The 15,744-nt window shown below is 35.8% G+C and overlaps 1 pseudogene; it reads left to right on the top strand.

The window, feature by feature from the left end:
- Positions 1-9,689: 9,689 nt before the first annotated feature.
- LOC114821420 (protein DETOXIFICATION 27-like) overlaps positions 9,690-15,744 on the top strand; it is a 6,275-nt pseudogene continuing 220 nt past the window's right edge.

Raw genomic sequence — 15,744 nt, 5'->3', positions numbered from 1 at the left:
TTTACGCAAAGCTGACTCTACATATGACAGATGCTGACACGTTTGGAAAAACAGATACTTCTCCGATATTTGGAATCGGCGCTTCGACAAACTGGCCGTGATTTCTGCAAAGCTTACTTTGCATGTGATAGATGTTGACGCGTCTGGAAAAGCAGATGGTTGGAATCGGCGCTTCGACAAACTGGCCGTGATTTCCGCAAAGCTTACTCTGCATGTGACAGCTGTTGACACGTCTGGAAAAACAGATGGTTGGAATCGGTGCTTCGACAAACTGCCCGTGATTTCCGCAAAACTTACTCTGCATGTGACAAATGTTGACACGTCTGGAAAAGCAGATGCCTCTCCGATATCTGGAATTGCCTTTTCGATCTCTGAAATCCCGTCGAGTGTAGAGGTTGCATGTGACAAGTGCGGACAAATCTGGAAAAGAAGATTGGCCGTGGTTTCTGAGCAAGCTCAGCTTTTGAGAAAGCTAACGCCTCTTTGATTTTTTTAGTTGGCCTTTTCGATTTCTAAGCTTGCCTCTTCGATCTCTGAAATCCCATCGCGTGTTGATTTTTATAGAGGTATGCAGGACGTTCAAAGCACACTTGAATTTCTGCCTGTAAAAACTCCCTTTTTGCACTTCTACGATCTTGACTTGTCCGACCTCTTCTTTCCTTAACACCTTTGAAAAATGTCTGGCCCTTCCGATCGTCGTTTTGACTTGAACCTTGGTGAAGAGGCAGTCCTACCTTCTCCAGACAACATATGGCGCCCATCCTTCATATCCCCTACTGGTCCCCTTACCGTTGGGGATTCGGTGATGAAGAATGATATGACAGCTGTGGTGGTGGCCAGGAACCTTGTCACTCCCAAAGATAACAGACTACTCGCCAAACGGTCTGATGAGTTGGCTGTAAAGGATTCTCTGGCTCTCAGTATGCAGTGCGCAGGTTCCGTGTCTAATATGGCCCAACGCCTATTTGCCCGAACCCGTCAAGTTGAATCATTGGCGGCTGAAGTGATGAGTCTCAAGCAGGAGATTAGAGGGCTTAAGCATGAGAATAAACAATTGCATAGGCTCGCACATAATTATGCTACAAACATGAAGAGGAAGATTGACCAGATGCAGGAATCTGATGGTCAGATTTTACTTGATCATCAGCAGTTTGTGGGTTTGTTCCAACAGCATTTGCCTTCGTCTTCTAGGGCTGCACCGCGTAATGAAACTCCAAATGATCAACCTCCGATGCCTCCTCCTTCTGGGGCTCCGCCGACTGCTGAGGCTTCGCCGACTACTTAGACTTCTCCTAAGCAGCCTTTGTGAAGGCTCCCTCTTGTATTTATCTGCTTAATGTTCCTTTCCTTTTTTATGAATGTAAAAATACCTTGCATAACTGTCAGTGTTTCAAAAATAAACCCACACCAAAAACAATTAAACAAGCAACAGATAAAAATGACAATCAAGGCAAAATAAATGCAGTAAAGGGAAGGTTTTTAGAAACACAAAACTGATTGTAGAGTGATTCATAGATCTTCCTTTTTTGAATACATGGGTTACCTCCCAAGAAGCGCTTTCTTTAACGTCTTGCAGCCGGACGATGCCTCTAGTCACACTCCCCTAGGTTCCATGGCATGGAAGTGATCTTTGAATGGAAGGTGATACTTGAAGTGATCCGGCAATGGTGTAAATTCTAGTGTGGGTGCCTGAATCATCAAAATCAACAAGTTAGTGGAAAACGTATGTAAAATTGGAGAAGATGACTTACTTGCTTTGTCAGACAAGAACTCAATGACAAACACCACTTTTTTGAAAGTTTCAGGGATATTGGACTTGGCCAGATTGAATATGATGGTTGGGACTTGTCCCGTGTCATAAAATTCAACTTCTTTAGGAATGGTTGTCTCAAGCACATCCTCTTTGATGCATTCTACATCTTTTCCAGCCACTACTTTCTCTTGAATCATTCTTCTTGGTGTACAAAGTCCTTTGAACATTTCAACACAATCTGGAACTTGATTTGTTGCACCAAGAATTGGAATATCATTTTGCACCTTTGGGAAGGCTTCCACGATGTCTTTTTCACTCTCTTCTTTCTTGGGAATCAAAAACCTACGAGGAAAAGGGACGTTCGGAGGAATAACATTAGAATGAATTGAATTAGGAACCACCTCACCTAAGTTGGATGGCATAAGGACTTGAGGGGCTTGCGGCAAGAGTTCTTCAAAATTGCCCATGTCGTCCTCCTCTTCTTCTTCTTGCAACAACAATTCATCCATTTTCGGGCTATGTTTGGATGGTTCTGGGACGGCTTCATCCTCCATTTCACTTCCCAAAGTGATAGCCTCAGCAATTGCAAAATCTTCCTTCAAATTTTCAATAGTTGAGTTGGAGAGTTCACTTTGCTCTTGAATTTGTGCCGTGAACTCCATAATCTCTCCAAGTTGATTTTTCAATTCGCTCATCTCCTTAGCTTGATTGAGCATAGTTTCATTTTGATTTTGTTGCCCCTGCACCAAAGAGGTTAGTAATTGAAAAATTTGATCACTGTCCGTGGACATACTTGAATTTGATTGAAATTGTTGTAGGGGAAGCTGTGGTGTCTGCATAGGTGTTAAATAAAACTCATCAGATTGCTGCCAATATCCATCTTGTTGAGCCTCCTTGGTTTGATTTTGTGAGCCCTACACCAAAGAATTTATTTTATCAAAAATTCGATCATAATCTATTAACGAACCTGAGTTTGATTGAGCATATTGTGTATGAGGTTGTGATGGCTGCATAGGTCTTGAATGGAACTCATTTTCTTGTTGCCAATATTCATCTTGTTGGAATTGTTGAGGTTCTATGTAATCTGAATAATCTCTCCAATCCGAATTGTAAGCGTTGGAAAACATGTTGTCCCCTAATTGGCTATGGCCTTGATAACCCCAAACATCTTCATTCGCAGTGAATTGAGAATATTGCTGAATTGGATATCCTTGCCCATAGGACACACCACATGTAGGGACACTTTACATTGTGGTCCTTTCAGCATATTGTGACAATTGAGAAGTAAGTTCCGTCAATTGAGCTTGAATGGTAGCAAAATTCATGTCTTACTTTTCTAGTATCTGAAATCAAGGAAACAAAACTAAATCAAATATCAAAAGTAAAACAAAAATAAATAAAAATAAAAATAAAAATAAAAACAAAAAAAAAAACACAAACAGAAACAAAGTCAGTAACTAAAAACAAAAGACACGAAAATAAACAAAAAGAAATAACAAGGGATTAGCAAAGTTGCTAATCCCCAACAACGGCGCCAAAATTTGATTCGATGAAAGTTAAGCACTCAAATTAAACCCTCTTTTGACAATTGTAGTATATGTATAAATAGGGATCGTTCTGGACCGGGGATTAGGAGGGATTGCTAATCTAAACTAAACTGACTTACAAAACGAAACTTAAAAACACTTAACTAGACTCTATAGACTCACAACACTTAAAAACACAAACTAAAACAGATTCTAACTAATTAGACACCCTAAAGTAAAAGGGGATTGGGTTTTGGACGAAAATAAAGTAAAACAAAATAGAAACTAGAACTAAACAGATTTGCACGAAATTGGTTGTTTTGGATGGATGATGGGCTAGCTAGAAGGTCTTTCTCCACACATGACACACTTGCATACAAATCAATCTCCAATTGCTTTTCAATAAACTATGATGCTCAACACCCTAGATTAACCGTGATGCACAAATTAACCCTCAGATTTTCCTTTACTCATTGAATTGGATGAATGCATGCGACAACCCAAATCATTCTCTAAAAGTCCCCTATATGAATGCATAATAGAGATACAATTAAAGATCATTAAGTTCCATGAAAATCATAAGCGTTGACGAGGCAATTGTAACTATGAATGCATGATACGTTTGCCAAGAATTCAATTAACGCGATTGTGACAAGCAACCTTCACTACTCATGAATATAAACTTGTAATGATTAGGTGAAACTTATTTATATCCTAGCATCAAATTCATGCATGAAAACTAAGTATGCATCCTTAATAAACATACACAAATCCGTTATGAATAAAATAGATAATTGAATTGCAATCACAACTTATCAAATCACAATTGGAAGAAATCAATTCATATTGCAAATATATTCATGGTTTCGAATTCTCCTCTAGCCAAAAGAGGTTTAGTTCCTCATACTTGCAATTAAACATAAACAATTTAAATTAGACATTGAAAACCAAAGTAGAATACACCTAGAATGCTCCAGCAATCCAAATTGAATGACTAGCACAACTCCAAGCAATCCTCCTTCCTTGCAAATATGTGGCACCAAGTTGTGAGTGGTGAATGGATGGTCTCTTGTGGTGGTGGATGGATATAGGTGAGTTATGGTGAAGGGTGGAGAGTTGTGTAGATGATGTGGTGTCTTTGGATGATAGCCTCTCTCTCTCCCCCTTGATGAAGGGTGAATGAATGTATTTATAGGCTAGGAAGATGATGTAGTGGGTGGTGGTAATGAGTGGATGTAGTGGTAGGTGAATGTGTTGGGTGGTTGAAATGAGTGGATGTAGTGGTAGGTGAATGTGTTGGGTGGTTGTAATGAGTGGATGTGTTGGGTGAAATGAGTGGATGTAGTGGTAAGTGAATGTGTTGGGTGGTGGTAGGTGAATGTGTTGGGTGAAATGAGTGTATGTAGTGGTAGGTGAATGTGTTGGGTGAAATGAGTGTGCTAAAATGGTTATTTATAGGGAGAGGATGATGCACAAACTTCAAATTTCGTCCATTCCTTTTGCTCCAAGCATAAGCTATCCATTCCATGCCCAAAAATGCTCCAAAATGCACTTCTTTGCCACATTAACCCTTTGGACCTACAAACACACGAAAATAGCTTAAAATACATAATTAACTAAGAAATAACAACACAAATGCACAAGAACAAGCTAACTAAGTCACATAAATATGCTCCTATCAATGATTCAGTGAAATTGAATGTCAGAACAATGCAACTACATATCTTGGATGGAAGTGTTTGAGGTTCTACTATTGTTTCTTAGTCATTCTTTCACTTTCTGAAGATTGGGTTTTACCCTTTTGATGTCTGATTATAGGTTTGGTGAAATGGTTAAAGTAGTTGTTGCAATGGTAGATAGTTTATCTTTAATGCTTTTAGACACTGTGGTTAATGTCATACCATTTCCAACAAACATGATATTAGATTGTTGACAATCCTCTCTCTGTGTCATTTGAAGTAACTAAGGCATCAATTATCATATATTGATTATAATGCAGTGATTCGGCAGTGGTAATAAGATTGTATTTTGAAGAGCATATAACAGAACTTAGGTGATGGGTGGTATCTACTCTCTTTTGCTTCCTCACTGTGATTACTTTTGGGATGTGACAATCATTTGTTTTCATCCAAATTTTCAGTATTGTCAGCTTAGTATTTTGTTTCTGTTGGGTGATTGAAACTTCCTCATACCTTTGTTGAACTATTGAGAACCCGTATTAATGGAATGGATCATCTCCTCATGTTGTTTATGCTGTTGGCTTCTTCCGTACTGTTTGACTCTGTGAAAGCTCCTGGCCTTAGACTAGGTGCATGGTACATGTTCACCATGTGAATTGGCCGTCTTTTTTGTACCACAACTTTTGTATCAATTGTTCTGCCTTTTGCCCAGCCTTGGTGTGCTGCTGGTCAAGTTACTCATGGTCCCTGATAGTGCAACTGTTGCCATCATAATTTGTTCCAAATGGGACTTAGTTTCAAGATTATATACTGTAAGTCCTTGAATTTCTGCAGTCTCTTCATTGGGTTTAAATTGTTCAGGAGCTTATCTCAACCTATAATGTTAAGTCTAACCAGCTCAGTTGTTAGCATGTATTAATTGTAAGTCTAGTTATACGATGAAGTTTGAAGAAGTTAGCGGTAAATCCCACAAAGGGTAATTCCGTGATGTGAATAGGTAAAACCCACGAAGGGTAGAAGAATTTGTTAGCGTTAAATCCCACAATGGGTAATTCCGTGATGTGAGTAGGTAAATCCCACGAAGGGTAATCCTACATAGATGTTGATTTTCTGTTGTTAAAATTGTGAAGGCCAAAGCCACTGTTAAGAGTAGTTGATTGTGAAGGCCGATGCCACTGTTAAAAGTAGTTGTTTTTTTGGTAAAATCCACAAAGGGCGATCACGTGGTACTATAGTTAAGGCCGATGTCACACTATAGTTTGTTAATTTTCTATTTTGAAGGCCGAAGCCAATGTTAAATGATGTTGTTAACGGTAAATCCCACGAAGGGTACTCCCGCAAGAAATTGTGATAACCGGCATGAGGGTACGTTACAACTTTATAAGATGATGTTCTTTGTGAAGCTCATGTTAAAGGCAAAGGAATAGTGTCATGGCTTCAGTCCATTGGTTCGCTTGCTAAAGTTTTCAGTTTGTATAATGACAAGTGTTTGTAGAATGATCTGTCCACAAAGAGGAAACTATTTGATTTGTGGTTGATGATATAGAAGATGATATGGTTGATGACGTAGAAAATGGGTGTAATGACATTGATAGCATGTTTAGCTCTGTCTGTGCTTTCTGTTTCAGATAGTGGTGCATTGTTTAACAAGTTGGAGTATTCACAAGTGATGGAGGTTTTGGGTTTTATGCTTTCTGGAAATTCTCATTTCTATTGCTGCTACCCCACTGTGGTTGTCTGCTTAGAAGAAAAGGATAATGTGAATCAACATTAGTGCCAAAACTTTGATACATGATTGGCAAGTATAGCAGAAGAGTCGTATACTGGAGTCTGGACCGGGTGCAGGGTAGACCACTTTGGAGATTGCAAAGATCAATAAGCGAATGTCTCAAATTGCAATATTCAACAGTTTATCTCATACTCACTTTGCTGCAATCTCAAACTGGGATACCCAGTTGAGATTGAGGGGGAGTATTAATACATGTATGGTGGAGATTGGTTTATGATTGAATGGTGGAGATTGGTCTAGTAAGAGTTTGTTAGAAGGTTAGAGTTAGTTACTTTGTAGGCTAGTATAAATTGTAAATTCTCTCTCATTTTATGTAATCTGTTCAACTATCAAATACAAGCTTTGATTTCCTTCTAAACCTTCATCTTCTTCTTCTCTGTAATTTCGATAGTTTCATGCCTCTTCCAATGTAGTTAACAGATCAAACCAAAAGCTGATAATACTAACAATTATTTCGATTTATCTTACGACAGTACAGTTAGGTATGAATTTTAATTAGTAATATTAATTTCATATTTATTACAGCAGATGTAAACTCCTGTAAAACTCTCTTAAACCCCTCGGAGACTGACTCTTACATCATTTATAGAGCAAAATTCGATGAATCAAATAGAGATTGTCAAAAGTTTAGAATTTTAACATCAATTACAACATGCAGACCCAAAAATGATCCAAATCTAAGCTGAAGAATCTATTAACCCCAAATTTCGACATCAATCACAATATACAGACCCAAAATCACCTATAAGACTCAGACGGTCAAATAAAGCCTAAGAGCTGTAGAATCGAAATATACCTATGATTTGGTGATTGGATGACTGTGAGGGCTTCAAAAAGACAGAAGCTAGCGGATTCGCCTGAAAATCTCGCCGGAATCTGGGTTACAGATTGAGCTTCAGCCTTCTTCAAACCTTCACCAAATGGTACATGCAAGCCAAGAAATCTTGCCCTAGAATGTAAGACTGGGCTCAGACTTGAGTTCATGAGGTCGAAAGGATGAGAATGGTGATTGTTTTAGGAGTATCTGGGTTCGTGGGTGGGGCTTGTGGTTATCGCAGTGTTAGAGAAAAAAATGATGTTCAGCAGAGAGTGGAGAAGAAGATAAAAATGGACGGACTGATTTCTTAAAACAGTGCCCAAAAATAATGAACGGTCCAGATTCAATCAGATTTCAATTGGACTGACATCGAAATTACACAATTAAGGCAGGAGCATTTTCGGAAGTATAGATTAAATTTTCAGTGTATTTTCAGCTTTAGTATATAGATTATATTTCCCTTGTAATAAAAAAAGAGAATGCAAACCTTCTATTCGGGAGTTTCAAAATAAAAAAAACCACCATAATTTTAACATTATTGTTTTGCCAATTTAGCACATAACTATAGCCAACCTTGTGTTTGGTTGGTAATTTTCACCATGTAACTGTTTTAAAATGTTTTTTTGTTGATAAATTTAGTAATAAGCTCTGTACCGGATCCTAGTCTTTTTTCACGAAGAAAAACAATAACCCAAAGAAGAGAGAATGCTAAAACTAAATTTATTGGAGTGTTCACAAAAACAAAAATGCTATTTTTATTATTTCATTGTTTATATCGTTAGCATCCATATTTACGTATTGGGACAAATCCTTGTCACTAGAATTCATATTTACGTTTTCAAGGCACGTATTCAAAGCGATTGCCACTCTTTAATTTTTATTTTTATCTTTTGTCACTTATAATCACAAAAATCACCATTAAATAAAAGGGGAAACTTGATATAAGTTCAATTTTTGAACCAATAGTAGGAATAGTCCAGTTTATTAAAATAAGTCCAATTTGTTATATTTAATTATTTAATTATCAATAGTTATCTGTTCAATCATAAGATTTATTGTTAAAATCAAATTTCTTCCCAATTATATCTTTGCTTATTTCTTTTTATTCATCTTTTTGTTATTTCTCATTCTTCTTCTGCTTTAAACCCTATTTATAGATTTTATTTTTAATTTTATAATTAACCTATATCACAGGTTAATTATATTTATCTACCTATATAACCTTTTTTTTTTAATAATCAACCTGTCACGGATTAATGTGTCTTATTTGTAGGTATGTTATGTTTTTTCTACCTTTTAATTAGGTTTCATATCTCACGTATAGGTATAATATACATTCATATATTTGTTACTTTTGAGTTAGGGTATAATGTTTTACAGATAAATTTATGTTAGTATATTAGTTTTTTTGTTATAAGATATTAATTATATTTTTTTGGAGTTGGAAAATGCATAATATTAGAAGATTTTAATTGATTTTTAATATTTTTAGAAAACATAAAATGAGTATAAAAGAAATAAAAACATATAATTAGATAACTGGACCCAAAAAACATTTTGAATCTAAAAGCCCCTAAATAAAAAGTCGAAAAAGCAGTAACGTCATCTAAAACCGCCTTAAAGCGCTCAAGCTCCTCTACAAGCCCATTCACCAATTTACCGTACAATTCTTTGAAGGACCTAATAAGAGAAATGTGATACGTAGAAGGCTATGGAGTCATTCAGATTTTCCAGCACACCAACCTTTTCAAACAAGAATCCAATTTGGCAACTTCTTTGGGAAAGAATTCCCAATCCTACTCTTTTGGTAACAGTTTACCAATTATCTAATAGGATACTGCTTGCATTCTGATTGCGGTTCAAATTTCATAATTGTACCTATGTTTTAATCTATTTAAAAAAAAATCACCTTGTTCTGAATGATTTTTTGTAAAGTTAACCTTTAAATTTAGATATTAAGAAGTTCCGATTATGAAATTTTTTATAGTAAAGTCACGTTATTTATAAATGTGGGAGTGCGCAATACTATATTCCTCTCCTCTTCTAGCTAGTCCAACGTCTTCAAACTTTCTGATAGACTACTAAGCGTCGTACGACACTGAAAAAACTACTGCTTCTTATTTCTCTAAAATGAATCGCAGCAACAACAGAGATGAAAACGATGATCTTGCTCTATCCCTATTGCCAGAATCGGTACTACCCGGGAATGGTGCGGACGACAAAGATGAGAAACAAGACCTTTCAATAAGAGTCTGGATAGAGACCAATAAGATATGGCAAATAGCTGGTCTTACAATCTTTAGAGTATTTATCGAATATAGCCAAATATTAGTCCCTATTTTTAAAAATGTCAGTTTTTATAAAATGTTTCAAATATATCTAAAATATCAATTAAACAGACACAAATAACCTTAAGCTTTAAACCTAATAAATTAAAAAACCAAATGGTTTTAGCAATGTCAATCTTCCATTGACAAATGAAACCTAATTTTTCTAATATGCTTTTTTCACTTTCTAAGAACACAACTGTCTCTCGATTCACTAGCAGTCAATGATAACCTTCAAAACAGAATTCAGACATGAACAACACCCATAATAATGCAAAGGGGTGGAAAATTAAATACAAAGCACATATAATCCAAAGGAAAATTGAGATAAATACCGTTACATAGATTGACAATTCATTCTTCGATAAACATTCAATCGAACGAAGAAACTACAAAAGTAAAGAGAAAACGAAGACGAGGAAAAATGTAAGAAATTAACATCTACACTCACCTTCGTTTAGGGGTGCACAAGTCTCTACTAACAGTAGATATCTTCCCTAGGTCTCTATCATTTTTAAGGTCTTGTCGTGAGAACTCTTCATCTAATAGGGTTTTAGTTTTTTAATTTATTAGGTTTAAAGATTAAGGGTATTTGTGTCTATTTAAGTAATATTTTTGATATATTTGAAAGTTTTTATAAAAACTGATATGTTTGAACTTAAGCTATATTTGATCAATACTCCAGTCTTCAGCCGTCTCACTTCTTTTTGTTGGAGCAATATTAGAAAATATGAAAATCATAAAGAAAATCACAACATCAATAGTATACAAAATTCATATAAACAACTAGAGATAAAGTTAGGAAAACTGACAAACTTGAAGATTGAGGCTTGCATAAATGCAATGTCCTAAAGACAGCAATTTCGCCCCTACTCTTGTGCTTGTAGTTCGGTAGGCGTCCGTCTCCCAGGATTCAACAATCTATAATCCGAAGTCAAAGCACTTCAATCTTCGGACTCTGGCGAACTTCATATATTCTGTACTCTCAAGACACGACTCGGATTTCTACTAAGACATTGGAGAAAACACTTCTCTTCATTCTCTTAGACAGGTGGGATGCTTGAGCTTATATAGAACTGAAGCCACCCTTTTTGAAACAATATGACTGTTGTCTAAAGTTTCAACGAACAGATACAATTCATGAATTTGAATTCAACTATGACACATGACTCTTATTTTTCATTCATACAAAAATTAAATATTATAATATTAATTATAATATATAATTTCCAACAATCCCCCACATGAGTGAAAAATTAGGAAGAATTTGAGAGTACAGGCGAACAAGAGATGCATCGGGAGAGGTGTCTTTTGGACTTGAACCTACCTTAGCGAATACTTATCGGATTTACTTGGTGATGCAGTGAATATAGAATCTTGAACTGTTCACCCCAGTAGTAAACCGAGACAATAAGCAACACACATCACTAATCCTAATATATTCTGGTTCATACGGTTGTGTTCATTTTGGTCCTGAACAAATCCCGGATTCATGAGAGCTTTAGAGAATTTAGCCATCTCATACTCATAGAAGCGACCCACTTCTACTCTCACATAGGTGACCAATGATTAAGAATAGTCTGCTCTATTCCTCTTATTTATAAGATATCACTGTCATTAAGTATAAATATACACCCTAAAACTTCTGCAAACAACACACTTCTTCCATCATAGGAATGAGGTATATAGTGTGTTAACTTCTTTGAATCATGCCCAACCAGTTTGCCTATTGAACTTAGAGCATGGGATCTCCAATCAACTAAGTTAGGTTTCCGCTCGGCTGATTCATTAGTTATGTTGGCTTTAGCCTCATTCCCCTCGATGATCAACTTACTCTCTAGTCAAACCTTTAATAATTAGATCCACCACTAGGTTGACTGTCATTAATGGTGTGCACAATCCATGTTATGAAATTATATTTCATACGAGAGTAGTTGTTTGACATTGTTTGAAAATGTCAAGTCCTCAAAATTATATTAGGACTTCATTAAGTAATTTGCTAACACTAAGCACTTAGGTAAACTTCCCCCACATTTAAGGTATTTGTAAGAAGATCTCTAACCTTGCCATACCTTAAACTTTTACTCATTACAAGAGATGACATCTTAAATGTCGTTCAATTAGCAAATTACTTTTAACCAACCCCCACAATTCTTTTATAATTGTAGTTTCTTGTAATGCTATCATTAAATCGATCACATTTTCCACTTTAAGTAATGAACAACTAAGATAGACTTTATCTATCTTTTTAGGCATTCACGCTTCACTAAGCTGTTACAGGAAAAGCTTTTAAAGGCTTTCACACTTTATCATCTGAGTTTTTAAATTATCATGGGACTAGAATCCCCGCCAAAGAGTGTTGATCTTAAATTTCATTTGACTCTTCCTCGCTATGACTAGTAACAAGAGAAAGCAAAACTCTTATCATTGCAAGGTATTCCCAAACTTCCAATGTCTAATTCTTCTCAAGGGAATTGGCTTTGGTTTCATACATGACTAACATGAAAATATCCAAGCCCACGCTTGCTTATTATAAAGCCATATTGGGTCTAATGCATTTTGCAAAATGCTCCCACATTTTTAGTGTCTTGTCATTTCTTTCAAAAAGACCTCCACACTTTTAATCCAGTCATTGTCTTTTCAAGATGATAATAACTCATCTAAAATGAGTTCAAAGATTTAATTTGAATACAGTATCTTCTTTTGTTATCACAAAAGCTTTCTTACCATGAGTAACCATTGATAAAACACACTCATTGGTTGCCATAGCTTACTAAATAAGCAACATAACGTCTTTCTGCAAATTTACAAAAGATCCCCACACTTTTGGTGTCTTATTGTTCTCAAAGGACTTGGCTTTTAGTCTGGACCATTCCCGATTTATGGCAAACCCAATTTTGTGGTTTCCATTAGACATAGTTTCCATTTATACGGAACTATCCTGTAAAACTCAAAGGACATATTAACTCACTTAAAACTCTGAGATAATTCACTATGGCCTTGAAGCCTTCGCACATCTGCCTAATAGGGATTAACTGCATCAATTATACAGATGCAATTCCTTTCTGCAAAAGGAACTTTTCCAAGAACTGCTACGAGTTTGGCAGAACCACATCTAACATCCAAGCTAAACCCACTACACCACAATGGCCATTCTGCACTTATTGTAGATGATACAAATTTTAAACTATAAAATTTCACTTGGTAACCAACAATTCTCTTCTACAAAGAGTCAACGTCAAACATGGTTTGTAGATGGATCTCCATGATGTGCCTAACATAAGTAAAATCTTACTGATAGGGATATGCATGTGCCTATGAGGTGTCAACGAACAGTCATATTGTTTCATCCATCTATGTGCAAACATAACCGATTGACACAAAAATAACTCAGATATTACATGAAAGTCTTTAAGCATAAAAGCATACAAAGAATATTATATCATGTAATTTTCATCATTTCTAATTTCCGATTAGCGACAGTTTTGCAATATATCTTCATGCTTCAGTATCTCAATTTTCTTCTTTTTTTTCCAGAAGAAATTGAAAACACCACAATTAGTTATTTTTAAACTAACTGCACATTTATATATAATTGATCATGTATTTCACAGAAACATGTATCTAGAATTATACTTCAGTGATCTAGATTAATGCATAAACTAACTGTATAATGCCAAAGTATGTAAGAAATGCATGATCCTCACGCCCTGCATATATGCATCTTACAATCACATATCACAAGAACTTATCGCCATTCTCATGTCTAATTTTAAGAGTATTGAACCAACAACAGTAACGTTAAATGGCAAAAAGAATTAAATAAAGCTTAACAACCTGCCCATTTCGTTCTTAATGAAATTCAAGAACAATATTTTCACAACAATGTGCATGCGTTTCAAAGTTTTAAACGGCAGTTTCACTAACATATATTCAAATCATTCTTTCCTACTTTCTCAATATAATTATTTCTTAAATCCATATTTTTCTAATTATTGCATAAAGAAATTTCTGTCTTTAGATTGTTGGAGCAATATTAGAAAATATGAAAATCATAAAGAAAATCACAACATCAATAGTATACAAAATTCATATAAACAACTAGAGATAAAGTTAGGAAAACTGACAAACTTGAAGATTGAGGCTTGCATAAATGCAATGTCCTAAAGACAGCAATTTCGCCCCTACTCTTGTGCTTGTAGTTCGGTAGGCGTCCGTCTCCCAGGATTCAACAATCTATAATCCGAAGTCAAAGCACTTCAATCTTCGGACTCTGGCGAACTTCATATATTCTGTACTCTCAAGACACGACTCGGATTTCTACTAAGACATTGGAGAAAACACTTCTCTTCATTCTTTTAGACAGGTGGGATGCTTGAGTTTATATAGAACTGAAGCCACCCTTTTTGAAACAATATGACTGTTGTCTAAAGTTTCAACGAACAGATACAATTCATGAATTTGAATTCAACTATGACACATGACTCTTATTTTTCATTCATACAAAAATTAAATATTATAATATTAATTATAATATATAATTTCCAACACTTTCACCATGAACGTCATTACCCAAGCATTCGCCGGCCACCTCGGCGAGGTTGAACTAACTGCCATTTCTATTGCCAACACTCTGATCGTCGGTTTCATTTTCGGACTTTTGGTATGAAACACTCACTCACTGTTTCATTGGATTGCATATGTCATCAGACTATTATTCTAAAAAGAATTGATAATTAAATTCTAAACCCTAATTTGAGTTTGTAATCTCTGACTGTTTTATAATTTAATTATGGGAACTTTAACGAAAAGCATCCGGTACTGTTCACTTTAATGAAAAACCACATTTTTACACTAAAAAGTCAATCCTAGTACTATTCACTTTACCTTTTATTTTGTCCTTATCATTAAAACTCAAAGTTTTCAAGCCCTTTTCATTAGTTTTCCTTTTAATTATGTGCCTATTAGTTAGGAATGGCAAGCGCACTAGAAATGCTTTGTGGGCAGGCCTTTGGAGCCAAAAGGTACCACTTGCTTGGGATTATACTTGCAGAGGTCATGGATCTTGTTGTTTCTATGTTGCTTTGCCCTCTTACCAGTTTACATATTCACCACTCCACTGCCCGGGCAGATCAACGAGGTGGCGGAGTGGTCAGGAGTGGTGGCACTGTGGCTCAAAGGGGGCGTTGAGGGGGAGCAAAAGGTACAATCGCACGGGGTCCCAAATTTGAAGGGGCCCCTAAATTTTTGCCATCTAACATCATGTAATAATGTTGTATATTTAAAAATTGATTTTGTTAGCATTTTTTATAAGAGTTTTTTTTTCTTTCTAAATATAAAAACTTGGAGTACAAGAAGATATTTTGAGTGACAATAATAACATCCTAAAAAATGACAGTTTCTTAATTTTATTATATAAGTGGCTTTGTTTTGATTTAAATGAATGTTTTCTAGTATCAATACTTGTCATACTTTTTTAAAAACTTAAAACTATCTTAAGGAGGGTCTCTTTACAAAATTTGCACAGGGCTCCTAGAATCTCATAGACAACCCTGCTATGGCTCATATCCTTCCACTTCAGCTTTGCTTCTCAGTTCCCATTGCAAAGGTTCTTGCAATGCCAGCTCCAGAACATGGTTATTGCTTGGGTTTCTTTTGTGGGGTTGTTGATTAATGCATTCACAAGCTGGCTTTCAATCTATGTCTTCGACTTTGGGGTTGTCGGTGCGGCCATTGCTTTGGATATTTCTTGGTGGTTTTGGGGCTCAACGTGTATGCTGCTTGTGGTTGGTGTCCTCAGACTTGGACTGTTTTTTCTATGCAAGCATTTTCTGGGCTTCGGGAATTTATCAA

Source organism: Malus domestica, chromosome 15 (assembly GCF_042453785.1).
Source record: "Malus domestica chromosome 15, GDT2T_hap1".
Lineage (NCBI taxonomy): Eukaryota > Viridiplantae > Streptophyta > Magnoliopsida > Rosales > Rosaceae > Malus > Malus domestica.
The sequence above is the reverse complement of the archived record's forward strand: the minus strand, read 5'-3'. Positions and strand labels throughout refer to the sequence as shown.